This window comes from Orycteropus afer, unplaced genomic scaffold, assembly GCF_000298275.1.
Source record: "Orycteropus afer afer isolate SDZICR_OR568_19922 unplaced genomic scaffold, OryAfe1.0 scaffold00539, whole genome shotgun sequence".
NCBI lineage: Eukaryota > Metazoa > Chordata > Mammalia > Tubulidentata > Orycteropodidae > Orycteropus > Orycteropus afer.
Genome location: NW_006922126.1, coordinates 541,671 through 547,960, shown reverse-complemented (window position 1 = coordinate 547,960; position 6,290 = coordinate 541,671). Strand labels below are relative to the sequence as shown.

General features: G+C 47.1%; 1 pseudogene; it reads right to left on the bottom strand.

The window, feature by feature from the left end:
- Positions 1–4,113: 4,113 nt before the first annotated feature.
- Positions 4,114–5,680, bottom strand: LOC103209865 (annotated as a pseudogene).
- Positions 5,681–6,290: the final 610 nt, after the last annotated feature.

The window sequence follows — 6,290 nt, the reverse complement described above, 5'->3', positions numbered from 1 at the left end:
GGAGATAGAATCCCTGAGATGGACCGCTGAGATGGACACTTGTGATGGACCACCTAACATAGACCTCTGAGATGGACTCTTTGAGATGGACCACATGAGATGAACCACGTGAAGTGCTTCCTCTCATGGCCCATGTGGCCGTGGCCAGAACCCACATCCTCGATGCCTGGTGAATGGGTGGCTACATGAGCAGCAGGACAGATGATTGGGGGATGGGAATGTGGAGACTATAAGCCATCCTGGCAACTGGGGCCAGAGCGCCATCTCCCACTGCAGCAGACTCACTAATTGGTGCTTTCATCTTGCCCTTTCTGTTTGTCCTCTCCTGAAAGCCAAGATCAGACACCGTCCGCCTGTCTCGAGGACAGCAGCAGCCTGACCGAGGTCAAAGCACTGTCCCCGAGGCTCTGCCTTTCCCCCCGCTGGCCCAACGGGGCGTGGAGCAGCTGATCATTCTCCCAGCAAGGGGGTGGCTTTGTTCCTGGTGGGAGGAAAGTTCCCAGGCAAACTAATCAAGGTTTGCAGAGTCACAAAAGGGGTCAATGAGCAGAGATGAGGTGGCTTTTGGCACTTCAGTGTGGCTGCAAAAGCAAGAAAAGCCTCACAGGCCATCAAGAAAGTGCGTTCAATTAGTGTCCAGGCTGCATTGGCGACAAAGGACGTCTGTGGTACAGATTCATCTGCCTTGGGGTAGGGAGAAGCCACAGAATCACCAAGTGACGGGCCTGGGGGGAGGCTGCCAGAGAGAAGAGGATGAGGAGCTGGCCACCCTCCAGGCCAGACCGTCAGTGCCCCTCTGGAGCCAGCTTCACAGACAAAGTGGTGGCCCAGCCAGGTCAGCAAGATGAGGGGAGGTCAGTCCAGCAAAGCAAGGTCCCTCCCTCAGTGCCTCTGTACTCTGTCCTCTCCAAGGCTGGGTCCCAACATTCAGAAAGTGGCTGGTTTGGTCTTTACCGGCAAATATGGTATCCAAGAGCCAACCATTTTTTTTGTATACCCAATTCAGCCTTGATTGCTGTTCTAACCTTGGCCAGCAGACTTGGGCAGGAGGGAGGAGGCACGTCTTAGCATTGTATGCCCTCCAGCTCCTGCTGGAATTTGCCAGTTGAGAGGGAGATCAGAGGGCAGGAAGAGACACCGTTTCAGCTTTCTATGTTGAAAGCCAGGCCCCAAGGACAGTGGCACCACCAAGACTCAAAGTCAGCTGTCCGGGGTCCAGGCCTCAGTGTTTATCTCCCTTAATGAAGGATGACCTTCATTGTCTATGGAAGCTAGTTTGTTCCTTGACTCAGGATGGAGAGAACACTCCCATCTTATGGGGCCAGTCAGGGGACCAGGCAGGACACACAGCAACCAGTGGGCACTCCAAGGAGTCTGACTAAGGGATATGGACAGAGTCAAGCAAAGGGTTAAGAGAATCTAGGAAGAGAAGCCCAAAGCCGGCCAAGAGGCTCCCAGTGGGAGAGGCAGGAGCACCAGGCACCTGAGGAGGGTGCAGCTGTAGGGAAGTCCATCTTGAGAGAGGGGCATGTGTAGGAGAGTAACCTGGGGAGAGGTGAGAGTGTAGGAGGGCAACCTGGGGAGGAGTGCAACTGTTAGAGTGGGGGGAGTGCAGTTGGTAGGAGAGCATCCGAGAGGAACTGTGGCTTCAGGTACTGCCAGGCCAGGGCACATGTGGGGAAAGCTGGGAATATAAACATCCACTTCCCTCCTGTCTTCTGACCGCCCTCCCAGTGGGCCAATCCCACAGGAGTCAGAGGGTCAGGATGGTGAAATGTGCTCCAAGGGGAGCCTCCTGGAGCTCAGAGAATGGGAATGGTGAGGAACAGATGGGGACAAATGAAGCATGTGTGCATTCCGCCCCCCCCAGAAGGTAGATGCCTCGGGAGCTGAAAAGGGGAAATGCATGCTACACATGTCACTAGCTTACTGAATCTTCTTGGTGGTTGTTTGGTCTAGCAGAAAATGCCACGAGTAGGTGGTCTTAACAAAGAGGGATTTATTTTCTTACTGTTTAGGAGGCTGGACGTCTGAGTTCAGAGGGCCAGCTCTAGAGGCTGGGTAAAAGCCCCTTGATCTTGGGCTTCAGCTCTGCCTCTTGCTCCTGGCCCACTGGAGCTGGAGGCCTCTCTTCACTCAGGCAGCTGCTGGCTGCTGAGGCTGACAAACCTCTTTGCAGATGAAGAGCTAAGGGAGAAATCTGCTCTGGATCACTCTGGTTCCAGAGCTGGGCCTTGTCCCTTCAACCTACCACTTCCCTTAGATTCCAAAACCAGAATTACCAAACTACTGCCACTCCCCAGGTGCTCCAAGGTGTCCCTTCCTTTCCCAGGCCTCCATCTGCTCCTCTTCAAAGAAGTGGGCTGGTAGTCAATGGGGTCCTGGTTTCTGGTGGGGTGGAAGGGTGTCCTCAGGGATTTTACTGCTGGGAGTGGGACAACCTGGATCCATATTCTGTTGAGGGCCTCCTGACTCTGACCAGGTTTGTTTCCTCTGATGGGGGCAGACAGGAGGGAAGAGGCCTGGATCTGAGCCCTGGATCCAGTCTTGGGGTCCAGGAAAGTGTGGACCTAATGGAACAGTTTAAATTCAGATTTGTCTGTTTCTTAAAAGAATGAGAAACCTCATCAGGAAACTCTCCCCAAAAGGCAAATACTTTATACACAAGGACTTTAAAAATTTTATTTACTTCAATTTTAAAATTTTCATTATCATATGCATAATCATAAAATCATTTAAGGCTATGAATTTTCCTCTGAGTGTATCTTTAGCTTTATCCCATTATTTCCAATATATAGAATCTAACTGTCATAACTGTATATATAGTTTGAGACTGAAATCTTGATTGTTTTAAATTCATGGTTATTCAAAGGAATGTTTTTCATTCCTATTCACTTGAGGTTTCTAGAATTTAAACCTCTACTTTTGATTTTTATGCCTTGTTGTCAGAGAATGTGGCCTATTCAATATTTATCGAAAAATTACTGGAATTTTCATTGTGATTTAATTAAGGTTCAGTTTTTATAGGTAATCCATGCTGAAAAATAAACTATTCCCTTTGAGATACAAAGTTTAATTATGAAACTATTAACTGTATTAATTAGATTTTCATATTCTCTATATTCTTATTTATTCTGTGTGTGCTGTGAAAGGCAACAGGATACACTGATGTACATTTCTGTCAATTTGTTCCTGAATTTCTAACATCTTTTTATATGTCTCGGTTGCGTATTGCTATGTACTAATCCATCACAAAGTTTAGTGACTTAGCAAAACATTTTTTTTTCCTCTCACAATTTTATAGATCACCACTTCAGTCTGAGCTCAGCAGTGTGGTTTTCTGCTAGTCTTGCCTGGATCTATCATGTGGCTACCATCATCTGGCTGAACTATTTGGGCTGGATGGCCTCACTTAATTCCTTGTGTCTACCCCACGTGGCCTCTTGTCCTCCAAAAGGCTAGCTTGGGTGTTGCTAGATGGCAGTCTCAAGACATAGCCCCAAAGTGTAAAAGCAGAAGGCACAAGGCCTGTTAAGGCTTAGCCTTAGAAGCTGCACTGTGTCACTTCTAAGATAAAGCAAGTCATAAGGCCAATCTAAATTCAGGGGGTGAGAAAATGGCAGTGGTGGGTGGAGGTCCAAAGTCATATTGCAAAAGACCATGAATGTCTTTTTTTTTTTTTTTTTTTTAATTGAGTACACCTGTTTATTAAAAGGGGGGGGGGAATGAAATGTACATTTTTGTCCTCTATTTGCTTTAAGAAATTTGATCAAGTTGCAAAGAAATGCCTGGGCTACACACATCCTTGGGCAGGGTCACCAGGCAGTGAGGATGGCTGGACAGCACGTGGCTACTCTTGGTGGTGGTCAGGCCCTGGGAACTGCTCATCAAAGCCATTGCCACTTAGGTTTTGGTCCTATGGAAATGTCTTCAGCCCCATCCTAAGGGGTGCTCCCTCCCCAAATCTTCCCCAAGAGCCCAGCAGCCCTGTGCCCGGGAGCCAGGGGCTGGCCTCCCACCCCATGATTGTAGGACAGAGTGGACCCACGGGCCACCTGGGCTCTGGCAGGCAGGCTCTGAGCTACGGCAATAGATTGAGGCTAGAGGCCAATGTCATTGCCGCCCTGATTTCTTCTCCTTCTGGAAGCTGAAGCTTGTACGTCTGTACAGTTTTCTTTGTTTTTGAGCAAAATAGCCTGGGCAGAGCTTGCTTGTGAGTCCAGGATGTAGTTAGCCTTGAGCATGATCTCATTGATGGTAGCAACGTCCAATTCAAAGTAGAGGTGTTTATAGTCATGATTGCTTAGATACATGAGTTTAAACATTGCGTGACTGGGGATCTTTTCTTCAGCAAGGTCACAGGCACAGAGCAGATCAGAATCGATTGAGATGGGTTTCTGCTTAATCCAAAACTTAGTGCTGGCTTTCTGATTCGTAACAGGGTCTATCTCTACCTTGTCTCCAGAGATACCCAACTGTACGTCGGTTGTGAATTGTGGTCTGTGGATCATGCTGACTTTGAATGATTTGTAATGGTGGCTGCTAAGCATACCCTGTACTGTAGCTATGTCGATTCGTGAATCCTCCTCTAAAATCCCGTCTGCCCTTGAACTGTTCTTGCAGACTAGGCAGAACTCCCATGCACTCTGGCTTTCTAAGGTGCTTTCCAGGTCCACGGCGATGTTGGGCTCACTCTGCTTCTCCAGGCGGTACCGAGGGCCTAAAATTTTCTGAGATGCTTTCCTTCGCTTCACTGCCTTTAGCAAGATTTCCTTCATGGTGACCTTTGTGTTGTCCACCGGAATAAGAGAGAATCCATGAGCAGCATTTATAAGAATAAAGAGTGACTCTTTGGAAGGCAGACCAGGAGATGAATACTTTTCAACCAGCGTCAAGGTACTAAAGCCAAACTTATGAATAGGCTCATTAGAATCTGGGTGGTGGTGGGTGGGAATCTGTGTCTACCTCCCTGTCCCTCTGCAATACGCAGGCAGTAGGCACTGACCTTGTCATTGAGCTTCGGCTCCCATCCTTCACTCATGTATTGCCAACAGATGAGCCCAATCAGGTCCTGTACCCTGGCGCTGGTCATTGTCACCACAGTCATTGGCAACAGTCTGTCTTGGCTCGAGCGCAGGGGGAGGTAGACGTTGATCTTGGTTGCTGTTGTGCCTAAATGACCCTTGCCATCAAATTTGGAATACTCGTTAAAAGGGTCATTCAGCTGCAGAGGGCACTGCTGCGGGCATACAGATAATACTGACTGCTTTCCAGAACTTGGAGGCTTTTCTTTGAGGGACTTTTTTTTCAAACAGTGACTTTAACTCCTGGGCTGATTGTTTAGAATTTCTTTCTTTACACTGAATATTTTGCATTTGATCTGGTTTTGTCTCTCTTTTCCGAGTCGTTCTAATCTTTGAGCTGTGTTTGAGCATCTTCTAATACCAAAGTCCCAACTTAAGGTAATATCCACTGACTGGGCATATACATAGCCCTGAGTTTCACCACTGCTGCCCTGAATTTCTGACCCACTGTCTCCAGGCGTTGAAGGAAGATGAATCTTCTCTAGGTCAACATCATGATCAATGAGAACCATCTCACACATTCCCGTGTCAGCACTAGTCACATGTGACTGTCAAATATGAGCTAGAATGATAGTTGGATTGTCCAAGAAGGCCATCCTTTCTGTGGGCCAATTTCTTTAAAAGGCTATTTCCTTCTCTTCATATTGTTTCATGGGCTCACCTACAGGAAGTCCCCTACCAGGAAGGAGCTGTGGGCTGGAAAAACAGTCAAGAAAGAGTCAAAAGACATTCAAATCTGCTGACTGTCTTTTGTAGCAGATTTGCCTAAGGCAATACGTCATCTGATGTCTTGACTGCTGCTTCCACTGGTGCTGATTTTAGAACCAAGTCATATGAAATCCTTGACAATTTCAATCTTTTCTCCATTTATCATGAAGCTGTTTATTGGACTAGTTATGATGATTTTTGTTTTCTTAATATTGAGGCATAATACATACTGCAGACTGTAGTCTTTAATTTTCATCAGTAAGTTCTTCAAGTCATCCTCACTTTCAGCAAACAAAGTTGTGTCAACTGCATATTGCAGGTTGTTAATGAGTTTCCTCCAATCCTGATGACACATTCTTCTTCATATAATCCAGCTTCTTGGATTATTTGCTCAGCATACAGATTGAATAAGTATGGGGAAAGGCCACAACCCTGACACATTCCTTTCCTGATTTTAAACCATGCAGTATACTCTTGTTCTGTTTGAATGACAGCCTC